The 19,993-nt window shown below is 35.8% G+C and overlaps 1 long non-coding RNA gene across 1 annotated transcript; it reads left to right on the forward strand.

The window, feature by feature from the left end:
• The first annotated feature begins 220 nt into the window (after nucleotides 1-220).
• On the forward strand, nucleotides 221-19,807 carry LOC111098437. The gene is made up of 3 exons (XR_005368273.1): nucleotides 221-325; nucleotides 16,485-16,583; nucleotides 19,527-19,807. It is a non-coding gene; the product is annotated as an uncharacterized LOC111098437 (long non-coding RNA).
• Nucleotides 19,808-19,993: the final 186 nt, after the last annotated feature.

Below are 19,993 nucleotides of genomic sequence, written 5' to 3' on the forward strand. Positions count from 1 at the left end.
AATTACAAGGTAGCTATGAGAGAACTTATTAAATTCTTTATTATTCTCAATATCACTATGGTGACTTACAATAAAATATAACTCAGATGCAGAATAATTTATCCTGACATCATTAACAGATATCATTTGCAAATGGCAGAGAAACAAAATAACAATAGCTAATTTTGAAATAGATCTCAATATATTTAATAGCTCATTTATGGCTTTTAATTTTAATCTCCAGAATTAAAATTTCAGTATTAAGAAATGACATTGGAAAAAAAAAAAGAAAGAAATGACATTGGAGAACTGAGGCAGCTGTTGGATCAAAAAATGGCTTTTGTGGGTAAGTTTTTTTTTATTAAATATGTTTTGAGATTCTACTTTCTTATATTTGGTAGCTTAAAATCTCCTTATATTACTTAATAGGAAATAACAAGACCATTAGTTTCAAAGTACTCTTAATATAAGCTAAAGCCACAAACATAAAGTTTACTAAGAAATTATGATTAGGGATCCCTGGGTGGCGCAGCGGTTTAGCACCTGCCTTTGGCCCAGGGCGCGATCCTGGAGACCCGGGATCGAGTCCCGCGTCGGGCTCCCCGTGCATGGAGCCTGCTTCTCCCTCTGCCTATGTCTCTGCCTCTCTCTCTCTCTCTGTGTGTGACTATCATAAAAAAATAAAAATTAAAAAAAAAAAGAAATTATGATTAAATATTTTTTCTACCAGGTTAATAATTAAATGGAAATGTAAGTCTGTAATCTTGGGAAGTTCTTTAAAGCAAAAACACACAAAAAAAAGAAAAAAATATTTTAATAGGTTTTGTAGAGATTGACAAGCCAATTTTAAGATTTATAATAAAGAATTAGAATAGCAACGTCAGTCTTGGAAAAGTAGAAAAGAGTAGAAAATATTCATTGTCTGACTTCAAACTAAAAGCATAAATTAGAAGTAGAAAGAAAAAGAAGAAGAAGAAGAAGAAGAAGAAGAAGAAGAATAAGAAGAAGAAGAAGAAGAAGCAGCAGCAGCTAGAAAGAAGCCAAAGAAATCAAGGTGTAATTTTGACATAAAATTTAACAAAGAGATAAGTAAAATATATTTCTCATAAATCAACCACATTTGTATCATCATTTTATTTTTTTAATTGCTGTCAAATCAATTCAGTGAGAAAAGGAAAGTCCTTTCAAGAAATGGTACTTATGTAAGTGGATATTCATTTTTTAAAAAAAAAGGAACTTTGACCTCTACCTCATACCATGAACAAAAGTCAACTTAAGATTAATCATAGGCATAAACATAAAAACTAAAGGCATAAATAAAATCTGAAAAAAAAAATTTTATGATCTATAGGTAAGCAAAGATTCTTAGAAACACATAAAATGCAATAAAAATAACAGGAAGTACTGATAAATGAAACTTCATCAATTTAAAAACTTCTGTTTGTCAAAATCAATTGTTAAGAAAATGAATAGAACAGCCACAAGTTAGGAGAGAATACTTATTCAACGTTTATCTCAGAACATAGAAAGAACTCGTAAACTCAACAATTAAAAGGCAAATAATTTCAAGAGACACTTCACAACAGAAGATATATGAATAATAAATAACACTTGTAAAAGATTTTCAACATAATCAGACATCAGAAAAATGCAAATAATATCAGAAAAAGAGAAAAATCATGAGTAGTCAAATAATTAAAATTAAAAAGACCAAAAATATCAAATGTTGCCAAAGATAAGATCATATATTGTTGGTGAGAATACAAAACAGTAAAACCAAAAACAGCTCTGGCTACTTCTTATAAAAGTAAACATAGAGTATAACCCAACCATTCTATTATTAGGTATTTATATAAGAGACAAGAAAATATATACCCACAAAAAGACTTGGATAGATGTCCATGACAGAAATTTGCACTGGTCCTGGTGTCCATTAATAGAATATTGGAAATTAGTATGTAGTATATCCATATAATGAATTATTACTCAGCAATGAAAAGAGATGGAATACTGATACACCCCCAAAACCTGGATGAATCTCAAAAACATTATGCTATGTAAAATAAACTTTATGCAAAAAATGTATAAGCTGATTATTTATATGATATTTTAGAACAGAGAAGGCTATTGTATATTCAAAAACTGGAAATATGGGTACTTTGTGTGGATATGAGTGAGAATTAGTGGGAAGAGCCATAAGGTAACATTCTGGAGTCATGAGTATATAAAAACTCATTAAATATGCACTTAATCTTTGCTCAATGTGTGGTATGTAAATTCCACGTCAAATGGAAGAATATGTTAAAAATATTGAGCTTTAGTAAATGATAGGCATGCTGAAGTATTTCCAGAAACTTACTGAAACTTACTTCAAATACATCAGGTTGTAAGATGGATGAATAGACGTATAGAGAAATGGTTAGGTAGATACTTGCTAACAGAAGTGTAAAGATAAATATCGGTGGTAGAATCAAGGTGGTTATTTTAAAAGTATTCACAGTAAATTTCCTTTAACTCTGCTCATAATGAAAAATTGAAAAGAAAAATCATACCAACAGAAGCAAGGTGGTAGCATTCTGCCTCTGCACTAAGGTAAAAATGAAGAAAACAACCAATTCTACAAATCAACATAATCTGCAAAGACTCTCCATCATAAGGGACCACAGTTTTGATAATCTCAAATTTAATACCTAAATGGAGAACTAAGTTTGATTATTTACTCAGTTCATTTAAGCATTATTTATTGGTTGCCTATCATGCCCAGGTATTTTCAAAACAATTGAAAAAACTGGAAATATGAGTACTTTGTGTGGATATGAGTGAGAATTAGTGGGAAGAGCCATAAGGTAACATTCTGGAGTCATGAGAATAAAAAAACTCAATAAATACGCACTTCCTCCAAAATTCTTGTGGGAGGAAGTAGACATTAGGCAGAACAAATAAACAATATAGTAGGTCAGATTGTGACAAGGACAAGAAAAAAGAAATAAGGCAGGGAAGGAGGATAAAATATCTTGGAGTTCTGGAATGGATGTGGAGTTATATTTAACTTACTTTGAAAGAAGGCCTCAATGGGGGATATTAATTGGAATAAAGATTTGAAGGAGGTAAGGAAGTAAGCCATTAGCATTCTTAGTAGAGAGAGTAGGGACTGAAAAAGTCCTGATTCAGAACATTGGAGTTTGAGAAAGGGCAAGAAGACCATGAGACTGATGCAGAATAATACAAAAGAGGAAGAAGAGGAAATATCAGAGGTCAGAAGCCAGGACTTTGGTTTTTGTTTGGAGATATATAAAAAGCTTTTAGATGATTTTAAGATAATCTAGGCAAGGGATCCCTGGGTGGCGCAGCGGTTTGGCGCCTGCCTTTGGCCCAGGGCGCGATCCTGGAGACTCCGGATCGAATCCCACATCGGGCTCCCGGTGCATGGAGCCTGCTTCTCCCTCTGCCTGTGTCTCTGCCTCTCTCTCTCTCTCTCTCTGACTATCATAAATAAAAAAAAAAAAAAAGATAATCTAGGCAAGAACCAATGGCATTTTCACTTGTACAACTGAATCCCCTAAAACAGAACTAATTAAATAAAAATTAAATTAAATCAAATTTAAATAATTTTTAAAAATCTGAAATAGCATTTGCTATGTTGTGTATACGTACATGTCAAAATATCATGTATTTTGGGAAGCCTGGGTGGCTCAGCGTTTGCGCATCTGCCTTCAGCTCAGGGCATGATCTGGGGATCCAGGATCAAGTCCAACATGGGGCTCCCTGCAGGGAGCCTGCTTCTCCCTCTGCCTATGTCTCTGCTTCTCTCTATATATCTCTCATGAATAAATAAATAAAATCTTCTAAAAATCATATATTTTAATAAAAGTAGAAATAATAAATATTATTATAGTTACTTATAGAATTAAAATAATGGAACAACTCACACTAAAAAATACAGCAATACTTTACTAAACATTTATGGGAAAAATTATATTAAGTTACTATATATTATGTCACTTTATATTTAGTGAAAGAACAAAGGGAAAATATTGGGAAAGATATACCATAAGAATAGTATAATAATAAAAAGTGTTTGTGCAAAATGCTGATAATTTTTAAAGCTTAAATGATGACCATATGAGAGTATTATACTCTTTCTACTTTAAAAAAATTAAATATTTTTATTTATTTATTTGAGAGAGTGAGAGCAAGAGAGATCACAAAGGGAAAGGGAGCTGGCCCCTGAGCAGGGAGCCCAATGCAGAGCTGGATCCTAGGATCCTGAGACCATGATCTGAGCTTCAGGAAGGCAGATGCTTAACTAACTGAGCCACCCAGGCATCCCTACTCTTTCTACTTTTGAGTGTTCAAATTCTTTACATGTATTTTTTAAATCCAAATGAATTTAACATGAGTATTTAAAATTAAACCATAAAATATGTGTAAATTTAAATCAGTGAAAAACAAGGGCACCTGGGTGGCTCAGTTGGTTAAGTGTCAGACTCTTGATTTTGGCTCAGAATATGATCTTAGGGTCCCAAGATCAAGCCCTGTATCAGGTTCTACACTGAGTGTGAAGCCTACTTGAGATTCATTCTCCTCTCCTTCTGCTCCCCCCATACTTGTACATTCTCTCTTTTTCTCTTTAACAAACAAACAAACAAACAAAAGCACATTTTATAGAACATTGTGCCTAAGTTGATTAATAGATGCCAGGTGATGAAATGCCTTCTATCAATTGGAGAAAGAAAGAGATGATCAGCAAATTATCTAAGGAAAAGAATTGAAGTTTTATTTGTGTGTGTGTAAATAATTAATGAAACATATTTTACTCTATCTGCATTGTCAACAAAGTGTGTCATAAATTTAATAGAGCATAGATTATTAGCTTTAGAAAATTAATTTAATATCTGATCTCTAATAAATTAATGAGTTAGTAAAGATTTAACCTACAATATTCTTTTTTTTAATTTTTTTTTTTTTTTTTAATGATAGTCACAGAGAGTGAGAGAGAGAGAGAGAGAGAGAGAGAGAGGCAGAGACACAGGCAGAGGGAGAAGCAGGCTCCATGCACCGGGAGCCCGACGTGGGATTCGATCCCGAGTCTCCAGGATCGCGCCCTGGGCCAAAGGCAGGCGCCCAGCCGCTGCACCACCCAGGGATCCCAACCTACAATATTCTTAAACCATATTTATAGTGAAAAAAAATTACGTCATGATTGTGTGTGTGTGTGTGTGTGTGTCTATTTATTATTTTACAGTCGGAATTTTTTTAAAGGGACAAAAACAATATGAAGGGAAAACATGTAGAGTCTATTGCTTTAAAAACATTAAACACCTGGCATATTGAAATTATATCTTAATGGCTTAACATAGAAAATAGGTCCGTAATAAAGACTACAGAAGTAGAAATCGGGGAAGCCTTAGTGGCTCAGCGGTTGAGCATCTGCCTTGGGCTCAGGCCATGATCCCGGGATCTGGGATCAAGTCCCACACCAGGCTTCTTGCAGGGAGCCTGCTTCTCTCTCTGCATGTGTCTCTGCCTCTCTCTGTGTGTCTCTCGTGAATAAAAAATAAAATCTCAAAAAAAAAAAAAAAAGTAGAGATGCAATGCTGAAACCTGCAGTTTGGAGAAGAGTAAAAGATGGTTTTCTAATTTACATTAACACATTTTATTTTAAATAAAAAATCTCCAACATCACCAAATAGATTTGTATAACTTTTAGATTTTAATATTGCAGACAAAACAGCAGGAGATATCTAAATATAAATCTGCATGTAGAGAACTACTGATGAGTACAGCTGTGTGAAAAATGGGTAACTGCTTTATAATTTCCATATAACAACTGCAAGACTTAATTAAATGCTTACAATGTATTTTAATATAAAGTAGCTCTTGCTGACAGGACAAAAATTTTAATTGTCTTGAATATGCTTTGTGAATAAGGTTGAATTTTTAAAGGTTAAAGACATATCCATTGTTTAGTTCATATTAATTTGCATGTTATACAAATATACTTGTAGAAAAAATAAGATAATTGAGATACCTTCAGTGATGGCCTTAAAAGAGATTTGAAGTGGCTCTACTTCGAAGAAAATATTTTTTTCCCTAAAAATTCTTAATTTTCTCCTGCCAATTTTTTTTGTCTTCTCTATGTTAGTCTACATTTGAGAAACTATTTTTTTTCCTTTTTATTTATTTTTTTTCTTTTTTTGGAGAGACAGAGCACCACACAAGTGAGCCATGGGGTAAGGGGAGGGGCAAAGGGAGAAAGGGAGAGAGAGAATCTTAGGAGGCTCCACACCTGATGTGGAGTTCAATCTCACAATCCTTAGATCATGACCTGAGCTGAAATCAAAAGTTGGTGGCTTAACTGAGTCACCCAGGTACCCTATAAATAATCTATTTTCAAATAAAAAGATTGATTAGGGATATTAGGTGTCCTGCCATTTCACGGCATCTGTATCTGTGGGGTAAATCCCCAGCAGTGCAATTGCTGAGTCATAGGGCAGTTCTATTTTTAACTCTTTGAGGATATTTCACACAGTTTTCCGGAGTGGCTGCACCAGTTCACATTCCAACCAACAGTGCAAGAGGGTTCCCCTTTCTCCACATCCTCTCCAACAATTCTTATTTCCTGTCTTGTTAATTTTCCCCATTCTCACTGGTGTGAGCTGGTACCTCATTGTGGTTTTGGTTTATATTTCCCTGATGGCAAGTGATGCAGAGCATTTTCTCATGTGCATGTTGGCCATGTGTATGTCTTCCTCTGTGAGATTTCATGTTTTTGCCCATTTCATGATTGGATTGTTTGTTTCTTTGCTGCTGAGTTTAATAGGTTCTTTATAGATCTTGGATACTAGCCTTATATGTGATATGTCATTTGCAAATATCTTCTCCCATTCTGTAGGTTGTCTTTCAGTTTTGTTGACTGTTTCTTTTGCTGTGCAGAAGGTTTTTATCTTTATTAAATTGTAATAGGTCATTTTTGCTTTTGTTTCCCTTCCCTTCATTGATATATCTTGCAAGAAGGTGGTATGGCCAAGTTCAAAAAATGTGTTGCCTGTGTTCTCCTCTAGGATTTTGATGGATTCTTTTGTCACATTTAGATCTTTCATCCATTTTGAGTTTATCTTTGCGTATTGTGTGAGAGAATGGTCCAGGTTCATTCTCCTGCACGTGGCTGGTCAATTTTCCCAGCACCATTTACTGAAGAGACTGTCTTTTTCTCAACGGATAGTCTTCCCTGCTTTGTTGAATATTATTTGACCATAGAGTTGAGGGCCCATGTCTGCATTTTCTATTCTGTTCCATTGATCTTTGTGTCTCTTTTTGTGCTAGTGCCACATTGTCTTGATGACCACGGCTTTGTAGTACAACTTGAAATCCGGAACTGTGATGCCCTTGGCTCTGGTTATCTTTTTCAATATTTTCTGGATATTCGGGGTCTTTTCTGATTCCACACAAATCTTAAGATGATTTGTTCCAACTCTCTAAAGAAAGTCCATGGTATTTTGATAGGAATTGCATTACATGTGTAAATTGCCCTGGGAAACATTGACATTTTCACAATATTAATTCTTCCAATCCATGAGCATGGAATATTTTTCCATCTCTTTGTGTCTTCCTCAATTTCTTTTAGTGTTCTGTAGTTGTTAGGGTACAGATCCTTTACCTCTTTGATTAGGTTTATTCCTAGTTATCTTATGCTTTTGGGTGCAATTGTAAATGGGATTATTAGTGTATAAAAATGCCACTGATTTCTGAGCATTATTTTTGTATCCTGCCACATTACCAAATTGCTATATGAGTTCTAGCAATCTTGGGGTGGAGTCTTTTGGGTTTTCTAAGTACAGTATCATGTCATCTGCGAAGGGGGAGATTTTGACTTCTTCTTTGCCAATTTGAATGCCTTTTATTTCTTTTTGTCATCAGATGGCTGAGGCTAGGACTTCTAGTACTATGTTGAATAGCAGTGGTGAGAATGGACATCCCTGTCGTGTTCCTGACCTTAGGGGAAAGGGTCTCAGTTTTTCCCCATTGAGAATGATATTTGCTGTGGGCTTTTCATAAATGGCTTTTAAGATGCTGAGGAATGTTCCCTCTATCCCTACACTCTGAAGAGTTTTAATCAGGAATGGATGCTGTATTTTGTCAAATGCTTTGTCTGCAACTATTGAGAGGATCATACATGGTTCTTGTTTTTTGTCTTGTTAATGTCATCTATCACATTGATTGCTTAATGAATGTTGAACCAACCTTGCATCCTGGGGATAAGTCCCACTTGGTCATGCTGAATAATCTTCTAAATGTATTGTTGGATCCTATTGGCTAGTATCTTGTTGAGAATTTTTGCATCTGTGTTCATCAGGGATATTGGTCTGTAATTCTCCTTTTTGGTGGGGTCTTTGTCTGGTTTTGGAATTAAGGTGATGCCGGCCTCATAGAACGAGTTTGGAAATACTCCATCCCTTTCTATCTTTCGGAACAACTTTAGTAGAATAGGTATTGTTTCTTCTTTAAACGTTTGATAGAATTCCCTTGGGAAGCCATCTGGCCCTGGACTTTTGTGTCTTGGGAGGTTTTTGATGACTACTTCAATTTCCTCCCTGGTTATTGGCCTATTCAGGTTTTCTATTTCTTCCTGTTCCAGTTTTGGTAGTTTGTGGTTTTCCGTAAATGCGTCCATTTCTTCTAGATTGACTAATTTATTGGCGTAAAGGTACTCATAATAAGTCTTTAAGATCATTTGTATTTCCTTGGTGTTGGTGGTGATCTCTCCTTTCTCATTCATGATTTTATTAATTTGAGTATTTTCTCTCTTCTTTTTAATAAGGCTGGCTAATAGTTTATCTATCTTATTAATTCTTTCAAAGAACCAACTCCTAGTTTTGTTGATTTGTTCCACAGTTCTTCTGGTCTCTATTTCATTGAGTTCTGCTCAAATCTTTATTAACTCTCTTCTTCTGCTTGGTTTATGTTTTATTTGCTCTTCTTTCTCCAGTTCCTTTAGGTGAAAGGTTAGTGTGTGTATTTAAGGGTTTTTTTTTTTTTTTCCAATTTTTTGAGAGATGCTTGTATTGCAATGTAGTTCCCTCTTAGGACTTCTTTTGCTGTATCCCAAAGATTTTGAATGGTTGTATCTTCATTTTCATTGGTTTCCAAGAATCTTTTTAATTCTCTAATTTCCTGGTTGACCCATTCATCTTTTAGTAGGATGCTCTTTAACCTCCACGTGTTTGAATTTCCTCCAACTTTCTTATTGTGATTTAGTTCTAGTTTCAAAGCATTATGGTCTGAAAATATGCAAAGGACAATCCCAATCTATTGGTATCGGTGAAAATCTGATTTGTGACCCAGTATGTGGTCTATTCTGGAGAAAGTTCCATGTACACTTGAGAAGAATGTGTATTCAGTTGCATTTGGATGTAAAGTTCTGTAAATATCTGTGAAATCCATCTGGTCCAGTGTATCATTTAAGGCTCTTGTTTCTTTGGAGATGTTGTGCTTAGAAAAACTATCATTTGCAGAAAGCACCACGTTGAAGTCTTCCAGTATAAGTGTATTATCTAACTAAGTCTTAACTTTGGTTATTAATTGATTGATATACTCAGCAGCTCCCACTTAGGGACATAAATATTAATGATTGTTAGGTCCTCTTGTTGGATAGATCCTTTTAGTATGATATAATGTCCCTCTTCATCTCTCACTACAGTCTGGGATAAACTTTAATTTATCTGATATGAGGATTGGACCCCTGCTTTCTTTTGAGGACCATTTGAATGGTAAATGGTTCTCCAACCTTTTGTTTTCAGGTTGTAGGTGTCCTGTCTCAAATGAGTCTCTTGTAGACAGCACATAGATGGATCTTGCTTTTTTATCCAGTCTGAAACCCTGCGCCTTTTGATGGGATCATTAAGCCCATTAACGTTCAGAGTTACTATTGAAAGATATAAATTTAGTGTCATCATGATACCTATTCAGTCCCTGTTTTTGTGGATTGTTTCCTTGACTTCCTCTTTCTTTTATAGAGTCCCCCTTAATATTTCTTGCAGAGCTTGTTTGGAGGTCACATATTCTTTCAGTTTCTGCCTATCTTGGAAACTCTTTATCTCTCCTTCTATTCTGAATGAGAGCCTTGCTGGATAAAGTATTCTTGGCTGCAGGTTCTTCTCATGTAGGACCCTGAATATATCCTTCCAGCCCTTTCTGGCCTGCCAGGTCTCTGTGGAGAGGTCTGCTGTTAATCTATTATTTCTCCCCATATAATTTAGGAATCTCTTTTCTCTTGCTGCTTTAAGGATTTTCTCTTTATCTTTGGAATTTGCAAGTTTCACTATTAAATGTCAAGGTGTTGAATGGTTTTTATTTATTTTAGGGGCGATCTCTCTACCTCCTGGATCTGAATGCCTGTTCCCTCCCCAAGTTAGGGAAGTTCTCAGCTATGATTTGTTCAAATATTCTTTCTGGTCTTCTGTCCCTTTCGACGCTCTCTGGAACCCCAATTAAACATAGATTTTTCCTTCTGAGGCTGTCATTTATTTCCTCTTAACCTTTCCTCATGGTCTTTCAATGTTTTTCTCTTTTTTCCTCAGCTTCCTTCCTTGCTATCAACTTGTCTTCTATGTCACTCACTCTTTCTTCTCATTAAACCTTGTCGTTAGGATCTCCAGTTTGGATTGCATCTCATTTAATTGATTTTAAATTTCGGCCTGATTAAATCTAAATTCTGCCGTCATGAAATCTCTTGAATCCTTTATGCTTTTTTTCCAGAGCCACCTGTAGCTTTATAATTGTGCTTCTGAAATAGTTTTCTGACATCAAATGTAATCCAAATTCTGTAACTCTGTGGCAGAGAGTACTGTTTCTGATTCTTTCTTTTGTGGTGAGTTCTTCTTTCAAGTTATTTTGCTCACTGCAGAGTGGCTAAAAACGAGTTGTATTGGAAAAAGAAGAAAAAAAGAAAAGAAAAAACAAAACAAGGACGGGGTATCCTCTGGTTCTATATACTATAAATCCCTTGGCTTCCCCTGGAGCTTTCCAGCGCTGCTTGGTCAATAACTTGCTCTTCCCCTGTCCTTCCAGCGGGTCTTCCGGGGGAGGGGCCTGCTGTGCTGACTCTCAGGTGTGTGCACCTGGGGAGATGCCCCCCCTCCGGGTAGCTGTGTACCCCGAGGCCCCTGTTCCCTGGCGGCCGCCCCTCCCAGGCACAGGATGACACCAGGAGGGACACCACCCCTGGCGGCGGCCGCCCCCCAGCCCTGGAGTCAGCTCCCCAGTAACCACCGCAGCTCCCAGTCCGCAGGGGCCTGGATGCTCGGGGGGCGGAGGGCGCTGCCCCGCACAGCTCGGGGCCCGGGGCAGGAGCGTCCCCGCTGTCCCGGGCCCTCCCCGCGCCGCCTGTCCCGGGGGAGCAGGGTCCCGGGCTGTGTCCCCCGCGCCCTGGGCAGCCCCCTCCGCCCGGAGCCCCCGCCCGCCCCCCGGCTCCGGCCCTTCCCCGAGCTCGGCCCGCTCTCCCCCGGGCGCCCTCCCGCTAGCGGCTCCGCTGCCTCCTGCGGTCCCGCCCGAGCTCCCTGCGAGCGCCCTCCCGGCGGGAAGACTCCGGGGATCGTCGCGGCCCCGCCCCGCTGGAGGCGGCTTCATCTTTGCCCCCTTCCCGCCGCGTCTGTCGTGTTCCGGCCGCTCTCCCTGCAGCTCTCAGGTTGAATTCCTGGTGTTTGGGATGGGTTGAAAGTTATCTGGGTAAGTTTGCGGGGACAGGTGAGGTGAGGGACCCTACTCCTCCACCATCTTGCCCTGCCCTTCTTGATGGGATTTACCAGTGAAAACACCTAAATCTTTTCTTTTTGGGGCAGAAATAAGCAAAAGTGTAGTCAATTTTTTATTGCCAATTCAGTTTATTAATAGATATAGTGCTATCTAGATGTTCTTTTTTTCCCTCAGTTTTACGTCTTTCAAGGAATTTGCTCCAATTATCTAGATATCAAACTTATTAGAATAATCTTTTCAAAGCAGATCTTTATTATAATCTTTTTAATGACCATATCAACCTAGAGACATTTTCTTACACTCCTGCTATTAGAAATGTGTTTTATCCCATTTTTTCATGATCAGTCTGGCTAGAATTTTATCAATTTTATTGATATCTCCAAAAACATCTCCTGGTTTCATTACTGCCTTACGTGACTGCCTTACAACATCTCACAAGTTCTGATATGTTTTGTTGCTTCCTGTTAAAAATATCTTCTAATGTTCATTTTGAACTTTTTTCTTTGATGTTTGTATCATTTAGAGTTGTGCTGCTTGGTTTTCAATATTTAGAGAATTCTTATGCATCATTTTGTTATTGTTTTCTCATGCAGATCCTCTGTATTCAATCACATAGTATAGATGGTTTCAGTTTGTTTAAATTTATGGAGACTCCTTTATTGGCCCAATATATGGTCTATCTAGTTCAATGGTCAACGAGTTCTTGGACAGAACATGTATTTTGCTGCTGTTGGGTAGTATTCTATAAATGGCAAATCAGTGAAAGTGACTGGTGGTACTCATTTAATCCATTTTTGAATGAGAAGTCTTAGAAGTACCAAATATGATTGTGAATTTATTTCTCCTTTAAGTTCTGGAAGTTTTTACTTTTTATTTGAAACATCTCTCATTTGGTGCTTTCTCATTTAAGATAAACATGTAGTCCTTCCTGATAAATTGATACTTTTCACCATAAAATTTACCACTTTGTCTCTGATAACATTTTTAGCCTAAGAATTTATCTGATACTAATAAGACACCTTCTGTTTTCTTTTCTTTTCTTCATTGTGGTGAAATGTACATGAAATCTACCATTTTAACCACTTTTAAATATACAATTAAATGGCATTTGTATATTCACACTGCTGTGCAACTATCACCACTATTCTTTAGAGATTTTCATCATCTCGAACTCTGTAACTCCCTATCTTTTCCTCCCCATTCTACTTTCTGTCTCTATGTATTTGACTATTCTAGGTATCCCACATGAATAGAATCATATAATATTTTTTCCTTTTGTGTCTGGCTTATTTCAACTAGCATAATTATTTTGCAGTTTATCCATGTTGTAAAATGTATCTGAATTCCATTTCTTTTTAAAGCTGAGTATTCCATTGTCTGTATATACATATATATGTGTGTATAGATTGATGAACACGTGGGTTGCTTGTGCCTTTAGGCTATCGTGAATATTGTGGCTGTGATCCTTGCTGTACAAATATCTATTTGAGCCCCCTCTAAATTTTGTGGGGTATATACCTAGAAGTGGAATTGCTGTATCATAGGATAATTCTGTTTAGTTTTTTAAGAAACCTCCGTAACGTGTTCTACATTGGTTGCACTAGTTTGCATTCATTCCATCAATGCACAACAGTTCGGGTTCTCCATATCCTCACCAAACCTTATTAAATTCTTTTTGTAGGGGTTGGGGACAAGAAAGGAAGAATAGCTATGCTAATGGTGTGAAGTAGTATCTCCTTGTAGTTTTGATCTGCATTTCTCTATTGATTGTCATGTTGAGCATCTTTTCAAGTGAGTATTAGCTATTTGCATATTTTCTTTGTTGAAATCTCTATTCAAGTGTTTTGTGCATTTTCAAATTGATTTTGTTGTGGTGTTATGGTTGAGTTTTAGGAGTTCTCTAAATAGTCCGTATATTAATCTCTTATCAGATACTGATTAGTAAATATTTCTCCCCTTCTTTGGTGTGCTTTTTTATTCAAATCATAATGCACTTTGATGCACAAAATGTCTTAATTATGATAAAGTCCAATTTGTCTAATTTTTGCTTGTTTGTGCTTTTAATGCAATATCCAAGAAGTTATTGCCAAATCAAATGTTGTGAACCTTTTGCTCTCTATCATCTTCTAAATCTTTATGGTTATACTTGTTATGTTTAGATCTTTATTTTAAGTTAAATTTTGTATTTTAAGTGTAATTTTTTAAAGTAATTGTCCAATTTCATTCTTTTTCATATGTATAACCAGTTTCCCCAGTTTCAGTTGTTGAAAGACTGACCTTTCCCCATTATATGAACTTGGTACCAAGGTGAAAATCCTTTAGAGTGAGATATTTGTGTGTGTATATATATGTATATGTGTATTTGTGTGTGTATATACATATATGTATCTCACTCATATATATCCTTCCTTATTCTATTCTACTGATCTATATATCTGTCTTGGTGACAGTATCACAGTTTTGATTTACTGTTTCTTTCCATTAATATCTGCATTACATATATCTTGCTTATTTAAATTTATCCCATACCCATCTTTTTGTTTAACATTCATTTCTTCTAGCAATCATTGAGCTAACATAACTATAGGTAAAATCTAATTCATTCACTACTACCAGTTATGGCCCTCTCACTCATTTGTGTAACCCTGCCATGCCAACTACTTTCATTTTCTTTCTGCCTGAGACAGTTCCTTTGCCATTTCTTTTAATGCAGGTCTGCTGGAGATGAATTTACTTATGTTTTATTTACCTAGACAGACCTTCAGTTGCCCTTTATTTTTGAATGAATTTTTTTCTTCCTTTATATTCATCTTGTTTGTAGCTGAGTAAGCTTCTAGGATGTATAAGTTTAGGATTTTTACCAGACTAAAAAAAAAAAGTCCTTATTTTTCTTAAAACCAGATATATTTTTCCATTTTCTCATTTCCTTTTGGAACTCCTCTTTCACATAATTTAAACAAGCTGTTATTGTCACAGCCTCCTTGAGACTCCATTTGTAGTTTATAGCCCATTACCTTTCTTTGCTTTGATTTGGGTAGTTTCTACTGCCTTTGGCCCAGGGCATGATCCCAGAATTTGGGATCGAGTCCCACATCAGGCTTCTTCCTGTGAGCCTGCTTATCCCTCCACCTGTGTCTCTGCCTCTCTCTGTGTGTCTCTCATGAATATATAAATAACATCTTAAAAAAAATAAAGAGCTAAGTGGAGAATAATATACAATAATATCATCACCAAACATTCTATTGGCCAGCACTGGTTTAGAATTTCATTCAATTCTAAATATCCCACTCTAAAGAATTCTCCTTGGGATCCCTGGGTGGCGCAGCGGTTTGGTGCCTGCCTTTGGCCCAGGGCGCGATCCTGGAGACCCGGGATCGAATCCCACGTCGGGCTCCCGGTGCATGGAGCCTGCTTCTCCCTCTGCCTATGACTCTGCCTCTCTCTCTCTCTCTCTGTGACTATCATAAATAAATAAATAAATAAATAAATAAATAAATAAATAAATAAATAAAAAAATAAAGAATTCTCCTCTGGTCAGACTAGAAAATTCATGAGTACAGCTTTCAGTATATTGCTATGTATTTCTAGAAGCAAAGTTCTTGTCAGAGTACTTAAAACAATGAGAAAGGGACATTCATGAGTATTCAAGGACAACTTTTATGACACTTGTATACCTGCTTGGATGAATTTCATCTGAGGCATTCTTACATTTTCATAAATGACATGTTAGTGAGATTGTGGAAAAAAAGATATACAGTACTGACTTATATATTGCTTACACAAAGCATTCACTACAAGAAGTTGACAGTTGTGAACACCAGTTTTCCTTAGGTCTGCTCACAATTGATCAACTTAAAAATGAGGGCATCATCAATGAGTAGTTTGATAGAAAGGAACGTTTGTATTATTGAATCTTCTTCAGCGTCAATTAGCCACATGAAACAACTGGTATTCTATATAAAAACAGAAGGCCTATAATGAAAAAAAGCATCAAGAAAGATTTTTACCTTTCCCCACTGCCTTCCATCTAGTTTATCTGTCCCCAATAGAGTTTCAGTGATACTACAGGGATTCAGTCTCAATCTCAGATATGTTGAACTACAGAGCACACAGTCTTAATCAGTTCCCTATATAGCATCTACTCCAAGGAGCACAGTCAAGGGTAATTGATGAAATTCACTCAACAGCCTAAGAAAAATTTTAAATATAGAAATTGTTTTAGAGTCATACAAGAACAACAAATCTACCATCTTTCATGGACAATTTTTTATTGATTGTTTGCTCTGGACCAGACATTGATTGTTTGTGGATTTCCCAGCCTAGAGGAAACAGAACAATGGTGTGTTTGCATGAGCTCACTGAATTATTCAAAATAATTTCCATACTGTGGCAAACCACTCAAAAGAATTGTGTCCCAGTGATGTTTGTCCCCAATTCCCACTAATACCTATTGAATTAATAATTTGGAATAATAGCAGATGACTCTTCTTTCTGTAACCAAATCAGGAAAAATACTTTAGGAAAGTAGAAGTATGATAGTCAGCTGCTCTGTAACCCAGGAAATGTGACTGTGATCAATTTAGATTTATTTTCCCAACAAGCATCATGTTTCCAGAGATATTATGGAAGCAAAAACATGCAGGTAGTATATGTCTTTATAGGAATATATCCATAATCTATACCTTTGAAATACTCCAGAAAATGGCATTCTAAGGCTGAATTTTGAAGAAAGACTCTTGTTTGGTTTTAAGGAGGAGCTGTCCAGAGATAATTCAATTCCCTGGATGAATATTTGGGATACAAAGAAATTCTCTGAAGATACATTCACTTTTATGGACTAGGACTACAAGGTCAGTATTATTTTAAAATACTAGCCTATTGTGTAATACTTGGATATTTCTCTTTCTATATTTAGCTATAGTTTTTTTTGCTTCTCAAGGTGATACTGTTTTGAGGGAGAAATTAATCGTAAGACTAGGTCAAATATTGTCTTTTATTGAATGATAGTGCTCAGAGACACAACTCTAGTTTATGAAGTGGTAAACAGTTTTACAACCTCATTTATTACATAAAATGTGGTTCAATAGAAAATTGAAATCATGAACAATATTTTAATAAAATATTAACTACAATCGTTTCATATATATTTTCCATAAATAGACAAAGACATTCATTTTAAAGTATTATCTTTGAAAAACTTGAATATATAGAAAGTTCTTAGAAGTTTCTTATATTCATAATCAATGAAATATCATTGTAAGATAGTACAGTACTTATGGGGAAAGTAACATGGATAGAAGAAAATCTCATTATCAAGGAATTTTATATGCAAATTAAAATTTATTTCTTTGAATTGGATGAGATGAATCAAAAACCTGCATATAAATTTTCAGAGCTATTCAAGCATAGTCTACAAAACAGAAAACAAGAAGCTTTTAATTAAAAATTCAGTAAGTGGTAGATGAAGTGCTCAAAATTATTGTTGACTGAAGTAGAAGAAAAGATGATTCAAGGGAATGATGGGAAGAAAAAAACAATCTTAAATAATAAAATAGAGGGAAAGGAGATATCTTTAAAGATACTTCTGCTTGTTTTCTTATTGTATTAATCCCATGTCTGTTAAGTATGGGAATCACAAGATGAGAAAGTCATACAAAAATATAAGACATTCATAATAAAAACACTTTAAATTATATACCATTTTTAAATTAAAAAAGAGAAGAGAGAGAGAGAGAAATACATTTTATCCTAGGGCATACTGGAGCACAGTAAGGGGATGGGGCTATTCCTTGTTCTCTAGGGTAGAATCTGTTTTTATAAACAACTTGAAATTGATAGTATGACCATGAAACATAAAGACCATGAAACATAAAAACATAAGTAAATATGGAAGGAATTATCTCATTTAAATAAAAACTCCATTGTGTTATTTACAATAAAAATTGGGCTCTCATGCATGGTTTAGAACATGCCTAGAGCTTCTGTTTTATAATGCTTACAAAGAGTCATTGTGTACCTGAGTCAGGAGAGATGAGGATCCAGTAGCTTACTTGGCCTATACAGTGTTTGTTACGCACATAGATAGTATACTGCAGCCAACTCTACTCAGTTGCAACCTTCCATCAAGAATTTCCTAGAAATACATTGGTAGTTCACCTAAATGAAAGTTAGGCTCCTGTGTTTGGAAACATTGTTACAAGACATTTTTCTCCCTTTTTGGTCTTTCTATGAAAAGAGGCGAAAGGTTATTTTCATCCTAGGGCATGAAGAAATCATTTACTGATAAGCTTAAGTAGAAGCAGATTTACAGATGTATTGTATTATTTAAATGAAGGTAAGTGTAACAGGATCTTGGTAAGAAATAACATCATGCTTAAAAGGGGTGATAGAGGACTTTAAAGGAGAGGATTACCAATGTAGATAGGGTGAAGGAGAACTATAAAGTGATGATTAAGAATTCTAGTCTAGCAGCAATGAGAAACTTTTATCACTCTTGGAATTAAAGGAAGGATGCAGAAGGAGCCATCAGAATGAAACAAGAACCGTATCTGTAGAAGATGACTACTGGATGGTATTTGTAGACTTTGGTAAACAAACAGAGACACTGGCATGTGGGAAGAACAGTAATAAATAATTTAACCTATCTTCCCATCATTGTTAATCCTGCCACTTCCTCCTGCTATGTGAACCTGACTAGAAACAGATGTCATGTGATTCCAGATAATGCCATATATAGAAATCAAATGCCAAGGATGCAGAGCAGAGAACAAATCCAGAAAAAAAAAAAAAAAAAAAAAAGGATACTCAGAACACCTCTCTCATGATGAGTCTCACAGTCTCCACAGTTAGGCTTTGTCCAAATGAAAAGCTTTTTCTCCAAATCTCAAAGGCACAGAATATTATCAGCTACTATAGCATTATACAGTGAGTTCAATTCAGATATACTCCTGTTATGGATTGAATTGTGTTCCTCCCCTCCCCCAAATATACTGAAACCCTAATGCTTGGTTCCCAATGAATGTGACTTTGTTTAGAAATAGGTCTTTAAAGATATAATCAAGTTAAATAAGGCCATCAGATTCCTAATCTAAAATGACTCATGTCCTTGTAAGAGAGGAATTTGTACAAAAGAAAAAAAAACATATATAGTGAATGTCATATGAAGGCACAGACACAGAGGAAGATGGTCATACGAAGACTGCAGAGTAAATATAATTTAAAAAATCTACAAACCCAGAAATCCTCTCCACATAGGTAATAGAGACATTTTTTAATTTTTAAAAAATTGAATGAGCATGAAATAGGAATGTGATGTGCAAAATAGATAATCTACCAGGAGATTGCAAAGACAGAAAGAAATTTCACTCTTTTATTTAGCCAAGCAGATATAACCATTATATACATGTTTTCAAGATAAACTATAGTCCTCAAGTAAGAAGCCTTGATAGTACGATTTGTCACACATAGTTCATACTAACTTTATGTGGTAATTGAAGTCACCTTCTGTCAGCTAAATGGCTTTATCCAGAGGGAAAGCAAACTATCTTCTCTGAGGCTTACATTTCAAAGATGGCTTCCATTTATTTAAGATAGACATTCCTGGATCATATAACTGACATGAGGCCTATCTACTCTAGTTTTCAAGATGATCTTTTTAAATTTCACAGAGGAGAAAATATTTACAATCTTAAGTTTTCTAAATTAGATGTGCCAAAGAAAAGGAGGGGAAAAGAAACTTTTCCTTTATTTTCAACTGGAATTAAGTCTCTTGCTTTTAATTTTTGTCTTTAAAGGGACAGACTGGAATTATGTGCCATCAGCCATGACCACCTGTGGACACCAGAAATTGGCAAAGGCAAGGAAGATTTCTTTCTCTAGAACCTTTGAAGGGGGCATGGCCCTGCCAACATACTGAGTTCAGAATTCTAACCTCCAAAACTGTGAGAGAGCAAATTTATGTTGTTTTCAGCCATTCCATTCATCGTACTTTGTTATGGTAACCCCTATAAACTAATAAAAATCCCATTTAAAGCTTAAAATGTTAACAACCAACAATTCCTTTATATAAGTTGTTAGCAAGAAATATTGTGAGATTTAAGAGGAGTAAAACTGAATTAACCTAAAGTATAGCTTGTTTAATCTCATCTTCTATTTATTGGTCACAAGAGATTATGTTGATAATCATAGTTTCCTGCCTGGACTACCCATTTCCCGTTCCTATACCTTCTAGCAACATGTTAGCTGTCAAGTGGTATGACCC

This window comes from Canis lupus, chromosome 13, assembly GCF_011100685.1.
Source record: "Canis lupus familiaris isolate Mischka breed German Shepherd chromosome 13, alternate assembly UU_Cfam_GSD_1.0, whole genome shotgun sequence".
Lineage (NCBI taxonomy): Eukaryota > Metazoa > Chordata > Mammalia > Carnivora > Canidae > Canis > Canis lupus.